The sequence below is a fragment of the Oryctolagus cuniculus genome, chromosome 13 (assembly GCF_964237555.1).
Source record: "Oryctolagus cuniculus chromosome 13, mOryCun1.1, whole genome shotgun sequence".
Taxonomy (NCBI): domain Eukaryota; kingdom Metazoa; phylum Chordata; class Mammalia; order Lagomorpha; family Leporidae; genus Oryctolagus; species Oryctolagus cuniculus.
This window is the reverse complement of record NC_091444.1, coordinates 97,773,646-97,789,508: the sequence shown is the minus strand read 5'-3', so window position 1 is coordinate 97,789,508 and position 15,863 is coordinate 97,773,646. Positions and strand designations below refer to the sequence as shown.

At 40.5% G+C, this 15,863-nt stretch overlaps 1 protein-coding gene across 30 annotated transcripts in view; it reads left to right on the top strand.

Moving 5' to 3' along the window:
* ZMYND11 (zinc finger MYND-type containing 11) overlaps positions 1 to 15,863 on the top strand; it is a 128,825-nt gene that overhangs the window by 46,031 nt on the left and 66,931 nt on the right. Inside the window, exon 1 of one of the 30 annotated variants that reach the window (XM_051835907.2) lies at positions 13,095 to 13,195. The exons of 26 other annotated variants lie outside the window; for them this stretch is intronic. The gene's annotated coding sequence lies outside the window, so the exon portion shown is untranslated. Of the gene's footprint in view, positions 1 to 13,094; positions 13,489 to 15,863 lie in introns of those variants that run through there. 3 more of the 30 variants (XM_070056017.1, XM_070056025.1, XM_070056014.1) reach the window with 3 other exon arrangements.

Below are 15,863 nucleotides of genomic sequence, written 5' to 3'. Positions count from 1 at the left end.
ACTCATTCCACTATGTTTTAAGTGAACAAGTCAGTGATAATCATTCTTTAAGTTAATTGTTTTCTTTTAAGTTATTTCTCTTTTCTTTCACTGAAGAATATTCTATGCCAGATCATCAGACTGAAAAATGGTCTTACATGAAAATAGCATTATTTATATGCTGTATGTCTGTGAATATTCCTGTTACTACTATGGAAAGTGCATTCTGCTAAATATTATTTCTGAATAGAATTCTGTTGTTATAAAGATGAATTTTACATAAAATTGAAAAAAGAAGGCATAGTTATTTTATTTTCAATTATTTTTCTCCAATAAACTAGATAAAAAGTACCATTTTTATATCTGTAACCATTTTTATATTGTAACCATTTTTATATCTGAGTTTAAAAATAATTGTGATGCAACAGATTAAATTGCCATTTACAATGCCAGCATCCCATATCAGAGTGCTTGTTCGAGTCCCTGCTACTCCATTTCTGACCCAACTTCCTGCTAATGTGCCTTAGAAGGCAGTGAAAAATAATGCAAGGACTTGGGCCCCATGTGGGAGACCAAGATAAATTTCCAGGCTCCTGGGTCCTGTTTTAGCCTGGCCCAGACCTGGCTGTTGCAGTCATTTGTGGAGTGAACCAACAAAGGGAAGATCATTCTCTCTCTCTCTCCTTTCTCTCTCTCTCTCTCTCTTTCTCTCTCTCTCTCATACGTGCAAGCTCTCTGTGCTGTGCTTTTCAAATAAATAAAAAAGACTTTATAAGTGAAAAGTAGAAGATTAAAAAAGTTGTCATGATTTGAAAAGAATATAGAAATTGATGTTTTGAAAAAGCCTACTATTTTCAGTTACTCATTTTTGAAAGAATCTATACAAAAAATTAGTAGGTTATACATCATAGAATTTGCTAATCATTGAAATTTTCTCTTACAGATCTGTTGAAATAGATTGTGTACTAATTATATGCTGAGCACTGTAGAAAATAAAGTTAGATTTGACTTAGGGCCAGAAAATATATATAAAAAGGAAAAATATTTTCAATAATAGAATTCAGTTTTAACATAAGATTGTAAACACTTGATTTCATTATGATATATATTAATTCATATTTTCAATTACTGGAGAATGGAAAAAAGAAGAAAAGAGAATGTCTGTAACTGGGGTAAGATTGAAGCATTCTGCTGGTAAACCAAACAGTAAACCAAACAGTCAAGAAGACATCTTTCCTCTTTGCATCAAGGAGAAAGAATGGACAGCATTTAATTTGTGTGCGTGTGTACATCTGCTTTGCATTCATGTATGCATATCAAATAAATAGACTTACGAGGCCGGCGCCATGGGGCACTAGGTTAATCCTCCGCCTGTGGCGCTGGCATCCCAAATGGGTACCGGTTCTAGTCCCGGTTGCTCCTCTTCCAGTCCAGCTCTCTGCTGTGGCCTGGGATAGCAGTGGAAGATGACCCAAGTGCTTGGGCCCTGCACCCATATAGGAGACCAGGAAGAAGCTCCTGGCTCCTGGCTTCGGATCAGCACAGCTCCAGCCGTTGCGGCCATTTGGAGAGTGAACCAACGGAAGGAAGACCTTTCTCTCTGTCTCTCTCTCACTGTCTAACTCTACCTGTCAAATAAATAAATAAAGTCTTTAAAATAAATAAATAGACTTTGCTTATTTTATTAAATCTGCATCTGTTTCAAAAGCATTTGGGGAACACTTGAAAAAAATATGTAAAATACGGGAAGGTAATTTGTATTACATGGAAATGAGAAGAATGAGGAAAAGAAAAAATGAAGTTTAGGATTTAAACAGAATCAGGAGTAAAGCTAATACAAGAAATCTTCTAAATACACATCATTGGGGCCCATATTGTGACACAGCAGGCTAAACCACTGCTTGCGGTGCCGGCATCCCACGTTGGAGTGCTTTTACCAGTCCTGGTTGCTGCAATTCCAATCCAGCTTGAATATTTCAAAATATTTTACAATTCATGTATAGTTTTTTTTTAATGTATATTATCTTTTTTAAAAAATTAATTATTTATCTGAAAGGCAGATTTACTGAGAGAGAAAAAGCAATCTTTTTTTTTTTTTTTTTTTTTTGACAGGCAGAGTTAGGCAGTGAGAGAGAGAGACAGAGAGAAAGGTCTTCCTTTTGCCGTTGGTTCACCCTCCAATGGCCGCCACGGCCGGTGTGCTGTGCTGATCTGAAGCCAGGAGCTAGGTGCCTCCTCCCAGTCTCCCATGTGGTTACAGGGTCCAAGAACCTGGGCCATCCTGTGACCCTCCCGGGCCATAGCAGAGAGCTGGACTGGAAGAGGAACAACTGGGACAGAACCGGCGCCCCAACCAGGACTAGAACCTGGGGTGCAGGTGCCACAGGCGGAGAACTAGCTAAGTGAGCCACAGCACCGGCCAGAAGTAATCTTTAATCCACAGGTGCTGACAGCAGCTGGACTAGGCTGAAGCTAGTAGGCAGGAACTCAGTCCAGGTCTCTCATGTGTGTGGCAGGGATCCAAGTACCTGAGCTGTAACCTGCTAGCTCCCAGGGAGCACATTAGCATGAAGCTAGAATTGGAGGCAGAATCTGATATGGGATATGGACCTCCCAATTTGGGTCTTAACCCTTGTGCCAAATGCCCACCCCCATAGCTATTTCTGGTACAACTAAGACCATAAAGAAGCTCCTAGGATTTTCAGAAAGTTTACCATTTTCTGGTTGTTGGAAAGCTCAAGTTAGATGGCAGTAGTCCTGTGTCTTTTTTTAAGACTTATTTATTTGAAAGTCAGAGAGAGAGAGAGAGATCTTCTGTCTGCTGGTTCACTCCCCACATGGCTGCAACAGACAGGGCTGTGCTTTGGCTAGCAGGGGCACAAGCACTTGGGCCACCTTGACTACTTTTTTTCCCAGGCCATTAGCAGGGAGTTAGATCCCAAGTGGAGCAACCAAACAGGAACTGGTGCCCATTTGAGATGCCAGTGCTGCAGGTGGCAACTTTATCCACTACCTTAGAACCCCGGCTCCTGGTCCTATGTCTTGAGTTCTCTGGTTTAGATTTCAGGGGCAATTTTAATTAAAATGTTCTTGTTACATAATAAAGTATATGTCAAACAATATACTCTTTTTTTTTTTTTTTTTTTTTTTTTTTTTTTTTTTGACAGGCAGAGTGGACAGTGAGAGAGAGAGAGACAGAGAGAAAGGTCTTCCTTTTGCCGGTGGTTCACCCTCCAATGGCCGCCGAGGCCGGCGCTGCGGCCAGCGCACCGCGCTGATCCGATGGCAGGAGCCAGGAGCCAGGTGCTTTTCCTGGTCTCCCATGGGGTGCAGGGCCCAAGCACCTGGGCCATCCTCCACTGCACTCCCTGGCCACAGCAGAGAGCTGGCCTTGAAGAGGGGCAACCGGGACAGAATCCGGCGCCCCAACCGGGACTAGAACCCGGTGTGCCGGCGCCGCAAGGCGGAGGATTAGCCTAGTGAGCCGCGGCGCCGGCCAAACAATATACTCTTGATTGAATCCTTTTTTTCCAACCAAAAAGTAAATCAACCATAAACCTAATAATATATTTCCGTTTCTGATACGAGGCAAATACTTTAGTTTTGAACCAATGGTACTTTTTGCATCATTACACAGATTTGTCATTTTTATTAGCTGTATCATGGTAATAAACTCATAAGGTCTTATAAAAATCAATAAACTTTTTTGAGATACTTCTAATTTAATAATGTAAAAACATTGAAACACTCTGTAAGTTGTATACTTCATTAATGAAATTAAGAGTTTGAATTTGAAATATTCCCCTTTTATAAAACAGAAGCTGTGTGAACTATATATAAGTAGTGCTAGGTGTCACAGGAAGAATACTTGTTTCCCCAAATGAAAACCTGACCTGTTTTAAAAATGATGTCTTATTCTCCACCTAGTTTAAAATAACTTAAAGTTTTTCTTTGCTAATTTTAATTAAAGACATTGCATGTATAATAGTGGTCAAAATCAAAGGTAGTTATAGTATGACATTTGGAGTTATATTTTCTGAAGAAAAATTTTTGTAATGCCTTTATTATTTAATGAAAATTAATGGAGAAGAGTTTTTTTATTAATCGCCATCAAATCTTCAAAGTAGTTTTCTATTCAGTGAACACAATTATTTTTATTGGCTTAAAAATGAGAAAAACTAAGACTCAGCAGTTATGATTAAGCTGTAATTAGGAAAATGATATGAATGCAAGAAATTTTACCTCTGCTTTGTTTTTTTTTTTTTCCTGTGAAGAATAAAGAGTTCTGTGCATAGTATTTATAGAATGAGAACTAAAGAAGGAAGATTATTATACTCAATCCCAGGACTTGAAAACAAATAAAAAATTAACTTGTATATTCCTTGTTCTCTCAAATCCTTTATGTCTTTTGTAATTATTCCCAGATGTCTCTGAAATACAGATTGGACAGACACATAGATAGAAACATGTAGAAGATCTTGGGTAATGTCTGGTGTACCACCAATTTCAGCTTACCTTAGTCTAATCAGGAATTGACATGACTTAGAGCTGGACTGTAATGTCTAAATGGACTAATCTCTAGCTAAAGTATGTGGGTTTTTATCATCTCTCCCTTTTTGGAGTGCCTGCATTACAATTTTTGTCTCCCTGGTCCTGTGAAGTTGATTGACTTCTGATCCTTTCAGTTGCTTCTTCCAGAATTGGAAGATGACCCTAAATGAAATGAACTATGCTTCAGGATTTTTTTGGGGGGGGGTGGGTGAGGGAGTCCTAGTTCTCAGTGGAAGGACTGAGCTGAATAAACTAAACAACCTTTAATGGTAGCAGAACACAATGTCCTGCTCTGTTTGTATGTATAGATATGTATGCATGTAAATAACTTTAAATCTTAACCTTCTCCATATTGTAACATGAACATTTTCTCATACCATTATGTTTTTTAAAACAGTAATTTTATTAGCTGCATAGAATTCTGAATGGATATACCATATCTTATTTTACTATTACATTTAAAGCCTTTCTGTATGAAACTTCATGATGTGGGGAACGTTTTTCCACTTAAAGCATTTTCTTTATCCCAAATGATTTCCTTAGAAGTGGAATTATTGTCAAGATAGAATGATTTGTAAGGCTGTTATATAATGCTGAACTGCTTTTCAGAATGGACTTTGCATAACCATGGGTTTAGGTGGCTATCTTGATGTGCAAGAACACTTCAATCAGTTCATGGAAAATGGAATTAAAAGACAAATATAGTATGGTGTAAAAAAGTTTTGGAGATCCATGCATGGTGTTTGCATAATAAGAACTTTCTTAGCCAGAACTAAGAATAATAATTTTAAATATTTTGCTAATATAACAGCAGAAAATAGTTTTCTTATTTTACTTTTATGTTTTAAGGGCATAAGCTTTGAATCATATTTGTTGTAAATGTTTTTCCATTTTATTTACTTTTAATTTGCAGAAAGGAAGTTAGTGGTAATTGTTCCAGAGGCTGTAAACAAATGGGCTTCTGGTGTGTATGTCATTAGCAAGTTCTTTTCCAGTCAGACATTTTGTGTAGTTAGATATTTTATATTTTCTCCTTCTGTCACTACGATAGCTTTGATTCTCAGAAAGTATTTTAGCATTAATAGATTACATCAGTGTTCACTTATATTTCTGTTTTGAATTTTATGATTCTGTTATTTTCACAAGTCTTTTGATCAGCCTCAAGCATTTCACTGGGCCAGTTGTTGTACTGAGATTGTAAGGCAGGACAGACTTATAAGGTGTTTGTCCAGATTACCCAGAATACACTTAAAATAATTTTTTTATTACCATCAAAATTGTAAAATTCTCTCAGACCTCTAGACTTCATGAATGCTGTGAAAATGCTGGCAAGGGGACGAGAGGACATTACAGATAGTCCTTACATGTTTTAGTTAGCAGGAAGCCTATCACTGCTGTGTGGAGGTTCATTCTTTCACATCATGAGCCCATGTTTTCATCAGTGTGCTCATCTTCCAATATATCCATTTCTAACTACATGCCAGAAGTTTCTCAGATTTAATTCTTGTTAGAAGATTTAAGGATAGAGAATTATTTTCAGGAAATATGACTCATGAGGTTTTTTTTTAGTAGCCAAGTTAAGTAAACATTGGCACATGGGCGGTTACCATTAATTCTGTGTATGGAGGTGGGGTGGCTGAGAGAAAAAGAGAGACAATGAGTGAGTGTGTGTGCATGAGAGTGCATCTTGGGACATGCAGAATTATCTCAGAGGAGGTGAAACAACGGAGGGTTTTACAACCTGTTGCTTGGATGCACTTCAGTGCTTAGCAGCAATTGGAAAGAGTATCCTGGGAAAGAGAGGACGACTCTAGGACTTCAGATGTTAGGAAGATTACAGGAATGGAAATGGGTAGAATGTGAGAAAAAAGAAAATTGTTTTAAAAATGCAAAGACATTTACACACCATTCCATGACTTAGTGTATTTAAGTGAAATTAAAGTGGCAGACTAGAAGTCCACTGTAAATAGGTCTCAAGTGCAGAGGGCTGTTTTTACCTCCTTGTTGGCAGAAGAAAAAGTCCTTGTGATGGGTTAAATAGCTTATATGAAAATGGGAGTCCAGGAGTACCTGTCTCTAGAATTATTAACACAAGTATTTTTACTTGAAGCCCTCTGCCTGGGTATTTGATGATTTAAAAAAGTGAAGAATCAATTGGGATCTATTAGTATATTTGAGGTATCATATAAATCATTCAACCTTCAGAATTTATTTATAATTAATTCAAGACAGTCTTAAGTCTTGTCATATACTTGGCCCATAATACTCAGTGGGATCACGTTTTTCCTTTATTATTCAATATTTACAAAGATCTGAGTCAGGGTAACCTTTATCTTTACTTTTTAAGAAAAACAAATGGGAATCAGCCTCTTAAGAACATAGCAACCTTTTTTTTTTTTTTTTGACAGGCAGAGTGGACAGTGAGAGAGAGAGAGACAGAGAGAAAGGTCTTCCTTTTGCCGTTGGTTCACCCTCCAATGGCTGCCGTGGCCAGCGCACCGCTGATCCGAAGCTAGAAGCCAGCTGCTTCTCCTGGTCTCCCATGCTGGTGCAGGGCCCAAGGACCTGGGACATCCTCCACTGCACTCCCGGGCCATAGCAGAGAGCTGGCCTGGAAGAGGAGCAACCAGGACAGAATCCGGTGCCCCAATTGGGACTAGAACCCAGGGTGCTGGTGCCGTTAGCCTATTGAGCCGTGGCACCGGCCTTTTTTTTTTTTTTTTTTTTTAAAGAACAAGAGAGTAAGTAGGGAAAGAATACATAAAATCACTTACTGTATTCTTAGGGGGGATCAATATTCTCAGGAAGCACTCCCTTTTCATTCGTTTTCAGCATCACTGCTGTTCTTACATTCTAGTTGGGAGTATTCCTTCAGCCACACTGTTCTGATCCTTATCCCCTGCTCTTCAATATACATCTTTGACGTCCTCAGAGACCAAGATAACCAGAATATATTGCTTGAAGTGACTTCAGTTGTCTTTGAACTAAGAAAATTGAGTCCAGTGTTATTACTAAAGAGAAAGTAAAACTCTTCTTTTATTGTGTCTTAATTCATGCTCTAAAGTCGTTTAAGCAAATAGCCAGTAAGAAGACCATTTGTGTGAAGAAAGCATTTAGATTAAAAAAGATCAAGGAGGGGTAGACATTTGGTGCAGTGGTTAACACTTGGGAAGCCTGTGTCCTATAGTGGAGTGCCTGGGTTTGAGTTCTGGCTCTCCTCCTAATATCAGGTTCCCTGAGGTAGCTAGTGATGGCTGAAGTATTTGGCTTCCTACTATCCATGTGGGAGTTCTGGATTGACTTCTAAAGTCTTGCCTTTGGCCTGTACTGGCCACTGCTGTTATGGCCATGAACTAGTGGCTGAGTGATTTGTGTATGTGCATGTCTTTCAATTAACTTGTGTGTGTGTCTTTCAACTAACTTAATTAAATAAATTTGGGGGCCCGGCACTGTGGCTGGTATTTGGGCCACGGTTTGAGTCCCTGGCTGCTCCACTTCCAATCCAGCTTCTCTGCTATGGCCTGGGAAATCAGCAGAAGATGGCCCAAATCCTGGGGCCCCTGCACCCACATAGGAGACCCAGAAGAATCTGCTGGCTCCTGGCTTCAGGTCAGCTCAACTCCAGCCAATGTGGTCATCTGGGGAGTGAACCAGCAAATGGAACACCTCTCTTTCTTTCTGCCTCTGCCTTTATGTAACTCTGCCTTTTAAATAATTAAATAAATCTTTAAAAATAAAAAAAAATTTTTAAATATTAGGAAATAAGAAAATGTCTTTTTTTTTTTTTTTGACAGGCAGAGTTAGACAGAGAGACAGAGAGAAAGGTCTTCCTTCCAGTGGTTCACCTCCCAAATGGCTGCTACAGCTGGCGGGCTGCCTCGATCCAAAGCCAGGAGCCAGGTGCTTCCTCCTGGTCTCCCATGAGGGTGCAGGGCCCAAGCACTTGGGCCATCCTCCACTGCCTTCCTGAGCCACAGCAGAGAGCTGGACTGGAAGAGGAGCAACGGGGACAGAACCCGGCGCCCCAACTGGGACTAGAACCTAGGGTACTGGCGCCGCAGGCAGAGGATTAGCCAAGTGAGCCGTGGCACCGGCCAATAAAATGTAATTATATTTTTGTTTAAATGAACCAGCAAGCTCGGTCTGCGAAGGAGTATTGTCAGTAAAAGATATATTTATCAAAATCCTATAGCAGCCGGCACCGTGGCTCACTAGGCCAATCCTCCGCCTGCGGCGCCGGCACACCGGGTTCTAGTCCCGGTCGGGGCGCTGGATTCTGTCCCGGTTGCCCCTCTTCCAGGCCAGCTCTCTGCTGTGGCCAGGGAGTGCAGTGGAGGATGCCCCAGGTGCTTGGGCCCTGCACCCCATGGGAGACCAGGAGAAGTACCTGGCTCCTGCTATTGGATCAGCGCGGTGCGCCGGCCGCAGCGCGCCAGCCTCAGCGGCCATTGGAGGGAGAACCAACAGCAAAGGAAGACCTTTCTCCGTCTCTCTCTCTCTCACTGTCCACTCTGCCTGTCAAAAAAAAAAAAAAAATCCTATAGCAAGCATTGTGTTTGTATTTATATTTGCCAATTTATATTGATAAAATATATCTACCATTAACCATCTTCAAGTAGCAAAGTCTAAAATAGAAATATACCCACTGTTGCTACCTACGGTGTGTATTTTACTAGAAGGCATAATTAGATTGATAAGAACATCCAAGTTCAATAGACTTTACATACAGACTTACAACAAATGAGAGTTTAATAATGTTGCTCAACAGAAATGACCAACCAGAAAATACTGTATTAAAGAAAATCCTTTTTTCAAAAGAAACATAAGCACTATCTAAGAAAAGCCCAATAGGTAGGCAAGGATTTTATGGAGAAAAATCCTGACACTGTATTAAAGACATAGAAGATTATGTAACTAAATGAGCAGACGTACCAAGGTCATCAGGAGAAAGACTGTATTGTGTTGTATTTCTTCTCCTTAAGTATTTTCATGGGTGTTAGCAAACTGATCCCAAGTCACTATGGGTGAATGAATGACCAAGAAAAGCTATGATGAGTTTGCAAAGGAAGAACTGCCCAAGGTTAGCAAGCTTGTGTGGGAAAAAGGAACTTTTCATATGTTGCTGGAGGGATGATAAATGGTAGATAATTTTTAATTTTATTTTTTATTTTTTTAATTTTATTTGAAAGCAGAGTGAGGGAACCAGAAAGAGACCTCCCATCCCTTGATTTACTCCCTAAATGCCCAGGTCAGGCCAAAACCAGGAGCTGGGACATAAATCCACATCTCCTATGTGTGTTCCAAGTACTTGAGCCCTCACCCTGCTTCTCAGGTTGCACATTAGTAAGAAGCTAGAATGGGGAGTGGAGCCCATACTCTAACCCAGGTACTCCACTGTGGGATGTAGGTATCCCAAGCTGTGTCTAAATACTGTGCCAAATGCCTGCCCGGATAGCTGCTTTTTTGAAATAAGCATATTTTTAGTTAATAGGAGAAGCCTTTAAAAGTATGCAAACTGCATATTTTGAAGAACTATGGGTTTTTCAAATTTTTGCACCAAAATAAGCTTAAATGTTAAAATATTTTCCACCTATTCCTGGCCCCATGGGCCACTCTTTTCATTGCTTCTGGAAAGAATATATCTCTGGAACTCTTCAGTACATATACAAATATAGCTATGCAGTGTTTTTAAGAAATAGCATCTTCTACCCTGATTTTTTTGGAAACATATCTTACAGCATGTGTCAGCTTAACACCTATAATACCATTTTCCTTCTTATGAAGTCTATATAATAAGCCTTGGTGTGGTTGTACTTGTATGCATGGATTTTTAAAAATTGAACCAAAATAAACTTGTATTTTAATTCCAATTTCCATTAACTTGTTAAAATAGCTTCATGTTACAAATTATTTAACCAGAATAGTTCTCCAGAGTTTTATTTAGATGGCTTCTAATATTTTCTTGCTGCCAACGATGCTAAAATGATTTTCCATTTTTGTACATATATTATTTTGACACGTCTAATTAAAGGATAAATTCATTTTTTAAAGAAAAGATTTGTATTTATTTGAAAGGTGGAGTTACAGAGAGAGAGGTCATCCATCTGCTGGTTCACTCCTCAAATGGCCACAATTGCAGGGATAGGCCAGGCCAAAGCCAGGAGCCATGAGCTTCTCCTGGGTCTCCCACGTGGTGCAGGGGCCCAAGGCCTTGGGCTATTTCCCACTGCTTTCCCAGGTGCATGAGCAGGGAGCTGAATCAGAAGTACAGCAGCCAGGACTGTAACCCATGTAGGATGCTGGTGCTGCAGGTGGCGGCTTCACCCACAATGCCACAGTGCCAGTCCTTAGCAGTAGAATTGTTGGATTAAAGGCTAGTACATTTCTATTTTTGGCAAATAGTATCAAATTGTTCTCCACAGAAGGAGTACTAATTCAGGTTCCACGAGTGATGTGCTTCCCAATGAAGTATGGATTATAAGTCTTTGTGTATTTATGAATCTCACAGATACAAAATATATTACTACAGGTTTAGCTTCTCTAATCCAAAATACATATACTCCAAAGTCTGAAATTTTGGAATGCCAGTATACTACAAGTGGAAGTTTCACACTTGACCCCATGTGACAAGTTGCAGTCAAAATACAGGCTCACTAAAATATTTAATAATATTACATTCAGGCTATGTGTATAAAGTATGTATAAACCTTGTGTTTAGATTTGAATCCCATCATCAAGATATCTCATTATATATATATGGAAATATTCTAGAATCTGGAAAAATCTAAAATCTGAAAAATGTCTGGACTCAAGCATTTCAAATAAAGGATACTCAAACTGTGTAACAGCTCCACACCTGTTTCTGATAGGCAGAATTGGTGAGGCTATGCTGTGAAAACAAGCCACCTATTCACTTCTTCGGGAACATAAAGGTTTTTTGTTTGTTTGTTTGTTTGTTTTGTTGGACAGGCAGAGTTAGTGAGAGAGAGAGAGACAGAGAAAGGTCTTCCTTCCAGTGGTTCACCCCGCAAAGGGCCGCCACCGCCGGCGCACTGCGCCAATCTGAAGCCAGGAGCCAGGTGCTTCTCCTGGTCTCCCATGCGGGTGCAGGGCCCAAGCACTTGGGCCATCCTCCACTGCACTCCCGGGCCACAGCAGAGAGCTGGACTGGAAGAGGAGCAACTGGGACTAGTACCCTGAGTGCCAGCGCCACAGGCGGAGGACTAGCAAAGTGAGCGGCGGAGCAGAGTGAACATAAAGGTTTTTTTGTTTGGTTGGTTGGTTGGTTGTTTTTTTTTTTTTTTTTTTTACAGGCAGAGTGGACAGTGAGAGAGAGAGACAGAGAGAAAGGTCTTCCTTTTGCCGTTGGTTCACCCTCCAATGGCCGCCGTGGCTGGCGCGCTGTGGCCGGCGTACGGCACTGATCCGATGGCAGGAGCCAGGTACTTATCCTGGTCTCCCATGGGGTGCAGGGCCCAAGCACTTGGGCCATCCTCCACTGCACTCCCTGGCCACAGCAGAGAGCTGGCCTGGAAGAGGGGCAACCGGGACAGAATCCGGCGCCCCAACCAGGACTAGAACCCGGTGTGCCGGCGCTGCAGAGGATTAGCCTAGTGAGCCAGCACCGGCCCGGACATGAAGTTTTAAAATACGGACATTTTGAAGTTTCTTGGTATCGCAGCACATGAATTTCATATTTAGACCATGGTCTCATTCCCAAGATACCTCATTGTGTCTATGCAAATATTTTGAAATCCAAAAAATTTCAGAATGGAATCCTTCTGATTCCAAACATTTCAGATAATGGATACTCAATCTGTATAAGCAGGAGTTCCTTCTATATTAGGAATCTGTAGCACTTGTTAGGTGTTTTGCGATATGTAGATGAATCTGCCAGCTTGTCATGTGTACTTTAACTTCAGGTTTTGTTTTTTGTGTTTGAAATTGAGTCCTACAATGCCTTCAGGGTTTCTTCTCACCATCAGTGTGAGAAACTGTCCAGTGTTTTTGTTCTAATAATTTTGTGATTTTGTTTTTCATATTTAAACGTGATCTAAAATTTAGAGGTGCAGACTAAAGTAGTGTACCATCATTATTTTTTCTTGTCTCCATGGCATACATTAATTAATCAGTATTTCCAAGAACACTTGCAAAATGCCATCTTTGTCAGAATTCCTGCCCCACCGGCTGCTCTGCTGCACTGTTCATCCCACGCATCCGCCTCGGTGGAGCCCCTAGCCTTAGCGCTGGCGCCGGATCACTGGCGTGGGAAAGCCACCGTCACACGTGGCTGCGGACGCCAGCTAAGATCACCCCCGACAACTTAGAGGAGGAGGAAGTTGCGGAGGAGGCAGAGGACGGAAGCGATGCCCCTGCTAATGACTGCTAGTGAGGGACGCGGTAGATGAAGAAGGTAGAGCAGGAAGATGTGGAGACGTAGGTGAGGCGGCTGAGGCGGCTACAGAAGTTATCACCCAACTGACTAGCCAGGAAAGGCACCGCCAGACTGGGAAAAAGGGCTCCACTTCCTGTCGGGGGGCGGGAACCGCGTCAGCTTCCGCCCAGAAGCCCGCCCCCCGCGACCGGCGACGCCTTCGCCCTGCCTTGGCGCCGGAGGGTCGAGTGTTCCGCAGAGCGTGAAGGACAGAGAACCGAAACCTGAAAGGTTTTGCGCTTTTGGAAAAATAAGAGTACTTTTAAGAGGAGGATTTATTTGTGCTTTCGATTTACGTGTTGTGTTTGTGTGCGCGGCAGCGGTTGGCCGTCCTTAATCTCGGTCAAGGCGGCCTGCGGCGGGTTCTCCGCCCGCTTCTCGTTGTGTGACCGTGGTCATTCTGTGCCCCCAGGAGGAAAAAAAAACTTGTAAAAAACGCGAAAATTATAACAAAGGTTATTCCAGGCTCCCTAGAAACTTCGTATATGTGGTTAGCTGTGCTGTATTTGGTTTGTAGGAGACGGGTAAGACTAAAGATAAAATTTTGATTTACCCCTTATCCTTTTTGTTCTGTGAAGTTGCTGTTTATTTATTTTGTCCTGTTTGATGCATGTATGAAACAGTGTTCTCCAACAATAAGTTGGAACTTCATTTTGCTGGTTTGTTGCCCCCCCCCAAAGAAAACACATATAATTCCCATGTGTTCATATTTCGCATCATAGCATTTCAGAATTTTCTTTGTTCAGATTTTGCCACATCTTCTATTTATTGCGAGGAATTTTGTTTTTCTTGTTGCTGATGTAAGCAATAGAGGTCTTTTAAATCTAACTGGTTTTTAGATGTATATATAAAGTGTTGTTAATTTTACTGTTAATTTTCCCCCAAGTTGTTGATTGAATTGTTTATTTAAAAATAGCACATGAGCTGATTGTTTTATGGTTTCTAGATTTGCAGATTGCAAATGATGATTGTTTTCATCCTTACCACCTTTTATACCTATTTCATCTGTGTGGTTAACATTTGCGGAGTGGTAAAGAAAATTGATAGCAATACATGTCTGAATATTTATGATTAAGAAGTATTTACTTGGCCGGCACCGTGGCTCACTTGGTTAATCCTCCGCCTGTGGCGCCTGCATCCCATATGGGCGCCAGGTTCTGGTCCTGGTTACTCCTCTTCCAGTCCAGCTCTCTGCTGTGGCCCAGGAAGGCAGTGGAGGATGGCCCAAGTGCCTGGGCGCCTGCACCCCATGGGAGACCAGGAGGAAGCACCTGGCTCCTGGCTTCAGATCGGCACAGCACCGGCTGTAGCAGCCATTTGGTGGGTGAACCAATGGAAGGAAGACCTTTCTCTCTGTCTCTCTACCTCTATTTCTGTCAAATACATCAAAAAAAAAATATTTACTCAGTCTTGTTTTGTTAGGGGCTGCTTGTTGAATTTTAGTAAATATCAAGATTAACAGAATTTTTTGTTTGTTTGTTTTTTCTGCAAGTGGGATGAACTGAGTTATATATAGTTTTTATACATCTTATATGTATATAGCCATATATATTTTAGATTTATTTATTTATTTACTTACTTATTTAGTTGAACGAGCTAGAAAGAGGGAGAGACAGATATCTTTCATCTGCTATTTCATTTTTCAAGTGACCACAGTGGTCAGGGCTGGACCATGCCGAAGCCAGGAGCCAGAAGGTTCTTCTGTGTCTCCAACATGGGTAGTAGGGGCCCAAACACTTAGGCTTTCCTCTGCTGCTTTCCCAGGCACACATATGGGATATTGGCATTGAGGGCAGCAGCTTAAACCACTATGCCAAGAGGCTGGCCCCTATATTTTTAGATTTCTTAAGTCTTCATTTCATTCCTGGAATTAAACTTGATATAGTGTTCTGATATTTCAACATATTAATGTATTAGTATTTATTAATTTATATTGAATAGTAGACCATATTTCACTCCTGTGAAAGCTACCTTTTCTATGTTTTTCTTTTAAGTTACTAGTTAATTATATTAAAGGCAATGATCTTCGTTCTAGTTTACTCCCCAAATGCTGGCAACAGCTGGGGTGCTGCCAGGCCAAAGCCAGAATCCTAAAACTCAATCTAAGTCTTCAACGTGGGTTGTTGGAGTTCAACTCTTAAGTGTTCACCTACTACTTCCCAGGGTGCACATCAGCAGGAAGCTGGAATCGATGGAGCTGGGACTTGAAAATAGACACTGCCATATAGGATATTGTTGTCCCTAGTGCTGTATTAACTGTGTACCAAACACCTGTGCCTAATTTTCTTTTTCTGTGCCATTTTTAGGATTTTGTTATTATATACACAATTCCTTGCTTTCCTGTATTATGCACTAGAAGAGTGTAAATCATGCTGGAGTTATCTGGTCACTGAAAGTTTGACAGTTGATTTAAGCATAGGTGCTAGCTGGTTTTTCCTAGGGAAGCACTTTGTCAACCTCTTTATTTCTTGGGAAATTGACCTTATTAAGTATTCTGTTTTTTTGTGTGGTCAAATTTTGGTCATATTTTCTTAGAAGATACTAGTAGCCATCTTGCTTTTTTGTATGAAACAAATTGTTTATGCTAATTTCAATTTTACATATGATATATGCCTACAGACATTTCTTAGTTTCTGTGATTGCTTTGTGTCTTTACTGTTGATGATTTAGCTAATGACACTTTTTCTTAACAAGGAACTCTTGATTAATAGTTCATTGTATTATTTTTTTAATTAGCACTGCTTTAACTTTTGTAATAATTTTCCCTATATCTTAGAAATTTTTAGGTAAACTTTTTGATGAAATGGTTGTTTATGAGTTTTCTGCTTTTGCTATTCATATTTGGCTTACTTTCACTGTGATTATCTAAGGTCTTTTACTTTTGGAATTTATTAAGATC